Genomic DNA, 13,398 nt, shown 5'->3' with positions numbered 1-13,398 from the left:
ATAGATCTTTTCTGTTTTTTAAAATACTTATTAGTTACATTCTCTTCCATAATTTGCTTCCTCTTTCTTCATATCTCTCTCCCTGGGTTTGTCTGTCATTCCATTCCCTGTTACATAATAATACTGTCTGTTTTCAAACATGAACACAGTTACTAAATGCCTATCACTTTATCTCATTATAAAATATGAACTAAGCCCACCCCCATGCCACTCCCTGTTCTCTCCAAAACCATTCCCCTGTGTGTAGACACTAAGCTACAGCTTAGACATGAATGTATTACTACTTACTACACTGTTAAGTAATAATCATGGAAATTATCGTGTTAACCTCTGAACTTCTAAAATGCATTTCTTTTTTTTTTAAAGATTTTTATTTATTTATCAGAGAGAGAGGGAGAGAGAGCGAGCACAGGCAGACAGAATAGCAGGCAGAGGCTGAGGGAGAAGCAGGCTCCCTGCTGAGCAAAGAGCCCAATGTGGGACTCGATCCCAGGACACTGGGATCATGACCTGAGCCGAAGGCAGATGCTTAACCAACTGAGCAACCCAGGCGTCCCTAAAATGCATTTCTTATAAAATACATCTCTACGTTTATCCTTAAGTATACCTCATTTTGATGCTGCTATTCATCTTGCACATTCTAGTTTATTGTACAGTGTGGGCTATTTTTGTTTTACAAACTCAGAATTTTCTTTCTCTCAGCCCTCCTCAATAATTGTCTACTCTCCACATGTGAGGCTATCCAAGCCTTGCCCAATGGAGGTCTTTGTTGGACACCATCCAAGAGGCACAGGTCAGCAACCTGCTGTGATGATTACAGATGTTCTTATTTTTGATGAAAGGGAAAAGAAGCAACAGCCCACCTCTAAGCCCCAGCCTACCCACTTATCCTGATGGAGATAAGATAACTAGCCAAGTGGTCTGTAAATCTCTGGCTGAAAACCGTATCTCCCTGGATATACATTTGGCTAATTTAGTGGAAGAAAAGTTATAATTTAGAATCATTTTTTCACCCATGTAAGTATGAGATAAAGGCCACTTTTTTTTGTCCTAATTAATGTGTTTCTTTCTTGGTTATTCTTGATCTACTTAAGCTACTACATCAGTTTATATTCCTCTCTCTTTTACATATTTGAGGAATCTGGATAGAAATCTTTCTAAAGTACTTCAAAGCCCAAATGTATTCAAAATCTACTCTTCAGAATAATCAGAAAAACATATTAAAAGTGTATTTAAAAGTTGAGAAGTGATTGAAGTTTGCAATGAAACTTAGTTTATAATTATTTATTTAAAGGTCATTTTCATCTGATTTCCCCAGTGGCTAGCAGAAAACAGAGCCCCTCAACTCCTAGCAATAATTACAAAGAAATACAAAGTGCACTAGAGTTCTTGATATTGGGTACTCTGGGGAACAATTTTGCCCTTAGAGACAAATTTTCTTCCACATACAAATTCATAAAAAGATCTTTCAATTTATTTGAGCTCATTCCAATTGCCATTTTTAACAGTCTCTCAGCTATATTTAACAGTTCAGAAATCTATCTCCCATGAATTTGTCCATCATGACAATTATTCATCATTTTTATTTAATAGTTTCAAAGCTCCAGAGATACAGAGTATATTATGTGAACTCATTCTATATCTTTATGGTGCAAAAGATGCCTCATAACCTCAAAAATAAACAACTGATATTCTAAAAGTAATTATAAGTAGAAACTATTTACTTTTCTATGGCAAATAAAGTAATGAACATCAAATTAAACACTTACTTTGGCAGAGCGGCACCCAGGTGGCTCAGTTGGTTAAGCATCTGCTTTTGGCTCAGGTCATGATCCTAGAATCCCAGGATCAAATCTCAGGATTGAGTCCCAGAATCCAGCCCCACACCAGGCTCCCTAATCAACAAGGAGTCTGCTTCTTTCTTTCTATCTGCTCCCCCACGATCCTTTTCTCTCTTTCTTTCTCTCACTCTCTCGTTCAAATAAATACATAAAATCTTTTAAAAAACAAATAAAATAAAAAAATAAATGCTGGGCAGAGGCTAAAAGGAACTAAAAACAATGTGAGTAAAAGAAGCTAGAATTTTCTTAAACTCATAAAAGATCAAGAAAAAAATAATTACCACAGAGCTATATACCTAAAGGCATATTATTACCTTGAGTATGATCTTGAAACTCTAGAGTTACAAGAAAACTTGCAGCAAGGATTTCTAACTTTTTCAAGAGACAAGACTCTTTCATGCATCTGATTAAAGCCTCTCTTTAGAAAAACGTACACATGAAGTGTACTTAAAATCTTGCTTCACTATAGGTAGTTTAAAGAAATTCTGAAGATCTCTAAGGGATCATATATTCCAGGTTAAAAACCCATACCTTAGACTCAGCCAGTCCATACATTTTATAATGTGAATTAATCAGCTATATCACATACATAAATCATGATCTGATCATTCTTGAATATCTCTAGTGTCAGCAAAATCACTACAATATATTCGATTTTTTGGATATATGTAATTGTTTCAAAAAATATTCTTCCTTCTATTTACCTGAAATCTGAATTTTTTACAATTTTATTCACTACTACTTAGTTATTCCTTTCCATGTGATAGCCTTAAAACATAACATATAGTTATAATAGCCTTCTTAGGTTTCCTTTTGTTTAGGTCAAACATCCCCCAAACTTTCAATCAATCCTCATAAATCCTGATTTTGCAAGTCGTTAAAAATTCCGATTGCTGGGCGCCTGGGTGGCTCAGTGGGTTGAGCCACTGCCTTCGGCTCAGGTCATGATCTCAGGGTCCTGGGATTGAGTCCCACATCGGGCTCTCTGCTCAGCAGGGAGCCTGCTTCCTTCTCTCTCTCTCTGCCTGCCTCTCTCTCCGTCTACTTATGATCTCTCTCTGTCAAATAAATGAATAAAATCTTAAAAAAAAGATATCTATAAAAAAAAAAGAAAAAAAATTCTGATTGCTGGGGGAGGAGTCAAGATGGCAGAGAAGTAGCAGGCTGAGACTACTTCAGCTAGCCAGAGATCAACTAGATAGCTTATCTAAACATTGCAAACACCTGAAAATCCATCGGCAGACCGAAGAGAAGAAGAACAGCAATTCTGGAAACAGAAAAACAACCACTTTCTGAAAGGTAGGACCGGCATAGAAGTGAATCCAAAGCCACGGGAAGATAGACCCCGGGGGGAGGGGCCGGCTCCCGGCAAGCGGCAGAGCAAAGGCGCACAAAATCAGGACTTTTAAAAGTCTGTTCCGCTGAGGGACATCGCTCCAGAGGCTAAACCAGGGCAAAGCCCACACAGGGTCAGTGTGGCCTCAGGTCCTGCAGGGTCACAGAAGGATTGGGGGTGTCTGAGTGTCACAGAGCTTGCGGGTATTGGAACGGGAAAGCCGGCTACAGAGACAGAGCTGACAGTAAGCTCACAGCTCGGTGTTACCTTGAACCGGTCACAGATTCGGTGAGCTCAGAGCGTGGCCGGAGGTCAGGCAGACGGGAGTAACTGGGCGCTGTTCTCTGAGGGCGCACTGAGGAGTGGGGCCCTGGGCTCTCGGCTCCTCCGGGCTGGAGACCAGGAGGCTGCCATTTGTATTCCCGTCCTCCGAACTCTACGGAAAGCGCTCAGGGAAAAAAAGCTCCTGAAAGGAAACCCCAGCTGATTACTCACCCCGGCCCCTGATAAGGGCGGTGCAATTCCGCCTGGGGCAAAGACACTTGAGAATCACTACAACAGGCCCCTCCGCCAGAAGATCAACAAGAAATCCAGCCTAGACCAAGTTCACCTAACAAGGAGTGCGGTTTCAATACCAAGGAGAGCAGCAGAATTCCAGAGGAGGAGAAAGCAAAGCACGGAACTATGGCTTTCTCCCTGTGATTTTTTTTAGTCTTGCAGTTAATTTAATTTTTTTTTCATTTTTTGTTTTTTTTCTCCCCTTCTGGTTAAATTTTTTTTTAACTTTTACCCTTTTCTTTTTTAACGTTTTTTAACTAGTTTATCTAATATATATATTTTTTCTTTTTTATATTTTTCTTTTCTTTTTTTAAAATTCTTTTCTTTTCTTTTTTCTTTTTTTTTTCTTTCTTCCTTTTTGAACCTCTTTTTATCCCCTTTCTCCCCCCTCACAATTTGGGATCTCTTCTAATTTGGTTAAAGCATATATTCCTGGGGCTGTTGCCACCCTTTAGTATTTTAAATGCTCCTTCATATACTCTTATCTGGACAAAATGACAAGACGGAAAAATTCACCACAAAAAAAAGAACAAGAGGCAGTATCGAAGGCTAGGGACGTAATCAATACAGACATTGGTAATATGTCAGATCTAGAGTTCAGAATGATGATTCTCAAGGTTCTAGCCGGGCTCGAAAAAGGCATGGAAGATATGAGAGAAACCATCTCGAGAGATATAAAAGCCCTTTCTGGAGAAATAAAAAAACTAAAATCTAACCAAGTTGAAATAAAAAAAAGCTATTAATGAGGTGCAATCAAAAATGGAGGCTCTCACTGCTAGGATAAATGACGCAGAAGAAAGAATTACTGATATAGAAGACCAAATGACAGAGAATAAAGAAGCTGAGCAAAAGAGGGACAAACAGCTACTGGACCATGAGGGGAGAATTCGAGAGATAAGTGACACCATAAGACGAAACAACATTAGAATAATTGGGATTCCAGAAGAAGAAGAAAGAGAGAGGGGAGCAGAAGGTATACTGGAGAGAATTATTGGGGAGAATTTCCCCAATATGGCAAAGGGAACAAGCATCAAAATTCAGGAGGTTCAGAGAACACCCCTCAAACTAAATAAGAATAGGCCCACACTCCGTCACCTAATAGTAAAATTTACAAGTCTCAGTGACAAAGAGAAAATCCTGAAAGCAGCCCGGGAAAAGAAGTCTGTAACATACAATGGTAAAAATATTAGATGGGCAGCTGACTTATCCACAGAGACCTGGAAGGCCAGAAAGAGCTGGCATGATATTTTCAGAGCACTAAACGAGAAAAACATGCAGCCAAGAACACTATATCCAGCTAGGCTATCATTGAAAATAGAAGGAGAGATTAAAAGCTTCCAGGACAAACAAAAACTGAAAGAATTTGCAAACACCAAACCAGCTCTACAGGAAATCTTGAGAGCGCCGAATCCTAACCACTAGACCACCAGGGAAGTTCTACAGGAAATCTTGAAAGGGGTCCACTAAGCAAAGAGAGAGCCTACAAGTGGTAGATCAGAAAGGAACAGAGACCATATACAGTAACAGTCACCTTACAGGCAATACAATGGCACTAAATTCATATCTCTCAATAGTTACCCTGAATGTTAATGGGCTAAATGCCCCTGTCAAAAGACACAGGGTATCAGAATGGATAAAAAAACAAAACCCATCTATATGTTGCCTCCAAGAAACTCATTTTAATCCCGAAGACACCTCCAGATTTAAAGTGAGGGGGTGGAAAAGAATTTACCATGCTAATGGACATCAGAAGAAAGCAGGAGTGGCAATCCATAGATCAGATCAATTAGATTATAAGCCAAAGACTATAATAAGAGATGAGGAAGGACACTATATCATACTCAAAGGGTCTGTCCAACAAGAAGATCTAACAATTTTAAATATCTATGCCCACAACATGGAAGCAGCCAACTATATAAACCAATTAATAACAAAATCAAAGAAACACATCAACAATAATACAATAATAGTAGGGGACTTTAACACTCCCCTCACTGAAATGGACAGATCATCCAAGCAAAAGATCAGCAAGGAAATAAAGGCCTTAAACGACACACTGGACCAGATGGACATCACAGATATATTCAGAACATTTCATCCCAAAGCAACAGAATACACATTCTTCTCTAGTGCACATGGAACATTCTCCAGAATAGATCACATCCTCGGTCCTAAATCAGGACTCAACCGGTATCAAAAGATTGGGATCATTCCCTGCATATTTTCAGACCAAAATGCTCTAAAGCTAGAACTCAACCACAAAAGGAAGTTTGGAAAGAACCCAAATACATGGAGACTAAACGGCATCCTTCTAAAGAATGAATGGGTCAACCGGGAAATTAAAGAAGAATTGAAAAAAATCATGGAAACAAATGATAATGAAAATACAACGGTTCAAAATCTGTGGGACACAACAAAAACAGTCCTGAGAGGAAAATATATAGCGGTACAAGCCTTTCTCAAGAAACAAGAAAGGTCTCAGGTATACAACCTAATCCTACACCTAAAGGAGCTGGACAAAGAACGAGAAAGAACCCCTAAGCCCAGCAGGAGAAGAGAAATCATAAAGATCAGAGCAGAAATCAATGAAATAGAAACCAAAAAACAATAGAACAAATCAACGAAACTAGGAGCTGGTTCTTTGAAAGAATTAATAAAATTGATAAACCCCTGGCCCGACTTATCAAAAAGAAAAGAGAAAGGACCCAAATAAATAAAATCATGAATGAAAGAGGAGCGATCACAACTAACACCAAAGAAATACAAACTATTATAAGAAGATACCATGAGCAACTCTACACCAACAATTTGACAATCTGGAAGAAATGGATGCATTTCTAGAAACATATAAACTACCACAACTGAACCAGGAAGAAATAGAAAGCCTGAACAGACCCATAACCAGTAAGGAGATTGAAACAGTCATTAAAAATCTCCAAACAAACAAAAGCCCAGGACCAGACGGCTTCCTGGGGGAATTCTACCAAACATTTAAAGAAGAACTAATTCCTATTCTCCTAAACTGTTCCAAAAAATAGAAATGGAAGGAAAACTTCCAAACTCATTTTATGAGGCCAGCATCACCTTGATCCCAAACCAGACAAGGATCCCATCAAAAAAGAGAGCTATAGACCAATATCCTTGATGAACACAGATACAAAAATACTCAACAAAATACTAGCCAATAGGATTCAACAGTAAATTAAAAGGATTATTCACCACGACCAAGTGGGATTTATTCCAGTGCTGCAAGGTTGGTTCAACATACACAAATCAGTCAATGTGATACAACACATCAATAAAAGAAAAAACAAGAACCATATGATACTCTCAATCAATGCTGAAAAAGCATTTGACAAAGTACAGCATCCGTTCCTGATCAAAACTCTTCAAAGTGTAGGGATAGAGGGCACATACCTCAATATCATCAAAGCCATCTATGAAAAACCCACCGCAAATATCATTCTCAATGGAGAAAAACTGAAAGCTTTTCCGCTAAGGTCAGGAACACAGCAGGGATGTCCATTATCACCACTGCTATTCAACATAGTACTAGAGGTCCTAGCCTCAGCAATCAGACAACAAAAGGAAATTAAAGGCATCCAAATCAGCAAAGAAGAAGTAAAATTATCACTCTTCACAGATGATATTATACTATATGTGGAAAATCCAAAAGACTCCACTCCAAAACTACTAGAACTTATACAGGAATTCAGTAAAGTATCAGGATATAAAATCAATGCACAGAAATCAGTTGCATTTCTCTATACCAACAGCAAGACAAAAGAAAGAGAAATTAAGGAGTCCATCCCATTTAAAATTGCACCCAAAACCATAAGATACCTAAGAATAAACCTAACCAAAGAGGCACAGAATCTATACTCAGAAAACTATAAAGTACTCATGAAAGAAATTGAGAAAGACACAAAGAAATGGAAAAATGTTCCATGCTCCTGGATTGGAAGAATAAATATTGTGAAAATGTCTATGCTACCTAAAGCAATCTGCACATTTAATGCAATTCCTATCAAAGTACCATCCATCTTTTTCAAAGAAATGGAACAAACAATCCTAAAATTTATATGGAACCAGAAAAGACCTCGAATAGCCAAAGGGATATTGAAAAAGAAAGCCAACGTTGGTGGCATCACAATTCCGGACTTCAAGCTCTATCACAAAGTTGTCATCATCAAGACAGCATGGTACTGGCACAAAAACAGACACATAGATCAATGTAACAGAATAGAGAGCCCAGAAATAGACCCTCAACTCTACAGTCAACTAATCTTCGACAAAGCAGGAAAGAATGTCCAATGGAAAAAAGACAGCCTCTTCAATAAATGGTGCTGGGAAAATTGGACAGCCACATGCAGAAAAATGAAATTGGACCATTTCCTTACACCACACACAAAAATAGACTCAAAATGGATGAAGGACCTCAATGTGAGAAAGGAATCCATCAAAATCCTTGAGGAGAACACAGGCAGAAACCTCTTTGACCTGAGCCGCAGCAACATCTTCCTAGGAACAACGCCAAAGGCAAGGGAAGGAAGGGCAAAAGTGAACTATTGGGATACTGTTGGGATTTCATCAAGATCAAAAGCTTTTGCACAGCAAAGGATACAGTTAACAAAATCAAAAGACAACTGAGAGAATGGGAGAAGATATTTGCAAACGATATTTATCAGATAAAGGACTAGTGTCCAAAATCTATAAAGAACTTAGCAAACTCAACACCCAAAGAACAAATAATCCACTCAAGAAATGGGCAGAGGACATGAACAGACATTTCTGCAAAGAAGACATCCAGATGGCCAGCAGACACATGAAAAAGTGCTCCATATCACTCGGCATCAGGGAAATACAAATCAAAACCACAATGAGATATCACCTCACACCAGTCAGAATGGCTACAATCAACAAGTCAGGAAATGACAGATGCTGGCGAGGATGCGGAGAAAGGGGAACCCTCCTACACTGTTGGTGGGAATGCAAGCTGGTGCAGCCACTCTGGAAAACAGCATGGAGGTTCCTCAAAATGTTGAAAATAGAACTGCCCTATGACCCAGCAATTGCACTACTGGGTATTTACCCTAAAGATACAAACGTAGTGATCCAAAGGGGCACGTGTACCCGAACGTTTATAGCAGCAATGTCCACAATCGCCAAACTATGGAAAGAACCGAGATGTCCATCAACAGATGAATGGATCAAGAAGATGAGGTATATATACACAATGGAATACTATGCAGCCATCAAAAGGAATGAAATCTTGCCATTTGCGACAACATGGATGGAACTAGAGTGTATCATGCTTAGCGAAATAAGTCAAGCAGAGAAAGAGGGCTATCATATGATCTCCCTGATATGAAGAAGTGGTGATGCAACATGGGGGCTTAAGTGGGTAGGAGAAGAATCAATGAAACAAATGGGATTGGGAGTGAGACAAACCATAAGTGACTCTCTTAATCTCACAAAACAAACTGAGGGTTGCTGGGGTGAGGGGGTTTGGGAGAAGGGGGTGGGATTATGGACATTGAGGAGGGTATGTGCTATGGTGAGTGCTGTGAAGTGTGTAAACCTGGTGATTCACAGACCTGTACCCCTGGGGATAAAAATATATGTATATAAAAAATAAAAATTTAAAAAAAATAAATAAAAATTAAAAAAAAAATTCTGATTGCTTTCTTTTGAGTATTCTAATTTGAAAACGTTCTCCTTAAATTGTAGTAACCAAAGTGAAGTGTTCATGTGATTTGATAAAATAAAAGTTGGTTTTCCTTACTGTGCGGAATCAATTGGTGATAATGGGGAATTGGTCCTTTTCCTCCCAAATCCCAGTTTTTAAAAATGGATGAAATTAGAAAGGATCAAATATAATTAAAAAATTAGGATCTCACCTATGTAATTATTAAGATCTTTGAGGTAGAAGTAGATAATACTATCAGCCTCTGAATCTCTCCTTACCATTTCATCAGTGAAATCTCATAGAGGCAGAGGAAGAATACCATTTATCTAAGAAAAATGAAAAAAAAATCAATTACATTGTACCCTAAGTGAGTAAAAACTACTAATTTAAGGGAGTAGTCAGTATGGAATTTTGAAAATGCATGAAGAATTTTCCAGTTTTATCAGACATTGGATTTGGGTTGTAGGAATGGTACAGGAACGTCCTAGATGAAATATCTCTCAAAGTTATCCTTTTCTTTTCTTGGTCACCAAGAGACTTCCTGATTTTTCATTTGATATCTCAAAGTACTTATTACTGGAAGGGAAATGCCCTGGATAGAAAACATAATCATGCAGTCATTGTAATCTATGCCTCACCCCCTTCCATCACCATTTTTATTTAATTCAGTCACCATAATGACTCATATTTACTTTGAGTCCATTAAAACAACTGAATAATTTTACCCCTTTTATTAGGTCATGTCTATTTGTATTGTATTTTTCAGCTGAATCTTGGACATAAGCACAGAATATTTCTATCAATTTGTGAGAAGATTTTCTGGATCTGGTAACACGAATCAAGTTATTTGAATATAAGCTTAGTAGTGCATGTGCTAGTAGTTGTGGTATACAAAAAGAAAAAAATTGAAGTGCTGGTAGATAAGGTTGAAATCCCCTCTATTATCTAAAATTATTGAGAAACTTTCAGCTTTTATTACTCAGAAATGTAATTCTGACCCCTGTTAAAACCACTAAAAAGTATATAGACAAGAATAAGACTGAATAAGACCAATAGAGATACTGGTACAATTTTATAAGGGACCATACAGAACCACTGGTTTTTTTTATTAGTTTACAGAAGCTGGTACAAAAAATTACCACACACTTGGTGACTAAAACAACAAAATTTTATTTCCTTGCAATCCATCAGCTGCTCCAAGTGAATGTTAATCTCCATGACAAAGAATCATAGCTGCAGCAGGATATTCACACCCCCCAAGCTCAGGGGAAACAAGAATTGATATTGGCTTGGTTTTGTCCTCATTGCCTTTATGCTGTGCTCTTGGGTTCCAACTAATTCTTGGTGTCAGCATTTTGTACCCATTTTTTTTTTTACCTGACAGCCTGCCCTGCATTTCTAGCTCTACCACCATCAGATTTAAAAACAACAGGTTCTCAGATACTGCTTAACCAGCTCCTACCTATGCATAAAGTACAGTTGAGATGGTGGAGGTGAGAGCCATGGACGAATATTAAGGAACTTCCAATATTTATCCAGGTTGATTTGACAATTTTCATGGAGCAATGAAGTTTATGACTCCCCTTTTTTCCCCTTTATTAATAGTAATGTCTATAAGCACTTACCTGTCTCACAAATGTATATATGGTATGTGAGGAGCAGATGACTTGTCTCTTTAGTTTCACAGGTCTACAAAAAGAATTGTGCAGGAATAGCTGAACTACAGCCAAAAGGTTTGTCTATTCTTGAACCTAATTTTTATGCTGAGATTTCAGACTCTGAGATGATACTGTAATAGGATAAGACTTTTGTGAAGATGGAGAGGGGATTAGTATATTTTGCATGTGGGGGGCGTGAATAATTTGAGGCAATATGTGAATAATTAGTAGGCAATACCTAAGATGTCCCCTTATGATCCTCACCTCCTGGTATTACTGTCCTTGCACCCATATGAATCCTCTACCTCTTGAATCTGGGCTGGATTATAAGACTTCCTTCAAACAGAAAGAATGTGACAAAGATGATAAGCTATCACTCACAAGTTTAGGTTACAAAAAGACTGTAGTTTCCATTCCTCTTCTTCCCTTCATTCTGGGAGAAAAAAGGATGTCCTATTATGGATCACCCTATGAAGAGATGCAAATGACAATGAACTAATGTCTCTGGCAAAACTGAGGCCTGACAAAACTATGTAAGTGAGCTTGTAAGCAGTTCTTCCTTTATTCACATGTTCATATAAGACCACAGCCCTGGCCAACATTAAGGTTTTTCATGAGATGCCATGAGGAGAGGCATTGACCTAAGCCATTACCAGATTCCTGACTCACAGAAATTGCACAATAATAAAAATTTGTTGTTCTAAGGTCCTAAATTTTGAGATAATATGCTACAAAACAATAGATCATTTATACACTGATACTGTGAAATAATTAAAGGTTTATTAGCTAAATTTGGAATGCTTCTACAAATGGAAATTTTTAACTATTACATACTGTCTTTATTTCTTCTACATTTTTATAGTAAGAAATAATTTTATGCTTATGTACTAACAATATATTTCAATTAATTCTTCATGTGCCTAGTTTACCTTCCTATATCTAATATAGCCTAATTTTAAAAAATGTATTAAATATATTTGAAATCAATAATATACATCTAGTGATTATATCTTGATACAAAAAGTATTTAAAAACAAATATGTTTACCCTCATCTTTGTTATTCTTATTCTTAAGACTTATTTATTTATTTGAGAAGGGGGAGCGCAGGTAAAGAATCTTCAAGCAGACTCGTCCCACTGAGCACAGAGCCTGATGCAAGGGGCTTGATCTCAGTACTCATTAGATAATGCCCTAAGCCAAAGCCAAGAGTCAGATGCTTAACTTACTGAGCCACCCAGTCACCCCTTGTTTTGGTTATTCTTATTAAACGTATCTTACATCTTAGGCAAGACTCCCTATATTTTAAAATACTGATAATCTGGGGTGCCTGGGTGGCTCAGTGGGTTAAACCTCTTCCTTCGGCTCAGGTCATGATCACAGGGTGGGATCAAGCCCCACATCGGGCTCTCTGCTCAGCAGGCAGCCTGCTTCCTCCTCTCTCTCTCGTTCTCTCTGCCTGCCTCTCTTCCTACTTGTGATCTCTGTCTGTCAAATAAATAAATAAAATCTTAAATAAAATAAAATACTGATGATCTGTTTAATAATCTACTACAGGGGCGCCTGGGTGGCTCAGTGCGTTAAGCAGCTGCCTTCAGCTCAGGTCATGATCCCAGGGTCCTGGGATCGAGCCCCGTGTCGGGCTCTCTGCTCAGCAGGGAGCCTGCTTCCTCCTCTCTCTCTGCCTGCCTCTCTGCCTGTTTGTGATCTCTCTCTGTCAAATAAATAAATAAAATCTTTTAAAAAAATAATCTACTACAAATTTATATCTTAGGTTAATATCAATCAAAAGGCTATAGTATCTTCCATTTTAAAAAATCTAGAAACTTTTTAGCAATCTCTATAAAATCACCTTATTTTGGAACTCAATGTCTTCTTACTGGCATCCCCTATTTCCTATGGCAGGGAAGAGGAAAAGAATTATGAGCTATGCAGTTTAACTTTCTCTTTTTTATTCTCTTAGTTCTCTGGTAACATTATCCCCCCATAGTTATTTTCTTCTGTTGTCTAAGCATAATTGAAATAACTCTATTCTGTTGTCATAATATTTTATCACAAACCTCCATTTATTTGGTATTTTAGAGTTTTGGCTTATTGGTAGGCTGGTTGGTTGGTTAGTTGATTAGTGTGTTGCCACACTATATCTGAAATATTTCATGCAATGAATGTTTTACTTTGGCTTTGTTTTTTATATCCCTTCTATTTTCATCAAGATCTTTAAAGGTACTAAGATTGTTAAACCTGTGTTTAAGTGGCTTCTGAATTACCCTCTTTTCTTTCTTAAAAAAGATAATTCTTTTTTAATAATTTAATACATA

Source organism: Mustela nivalis (genome assembly GCF_964662115.1).
Source record: "Mustela nivalis genome assembly, chromosome: X".
NCBI classification, from domain to species: domain Eukaryota; kingdom Metazoa; phylum Chordata; class Mammalia; order Carnivora; family Mustelidae; genus Mustela; species Mustela nivalis.
Note: the sequence above shows the minus strand (reverse complement) of the source record.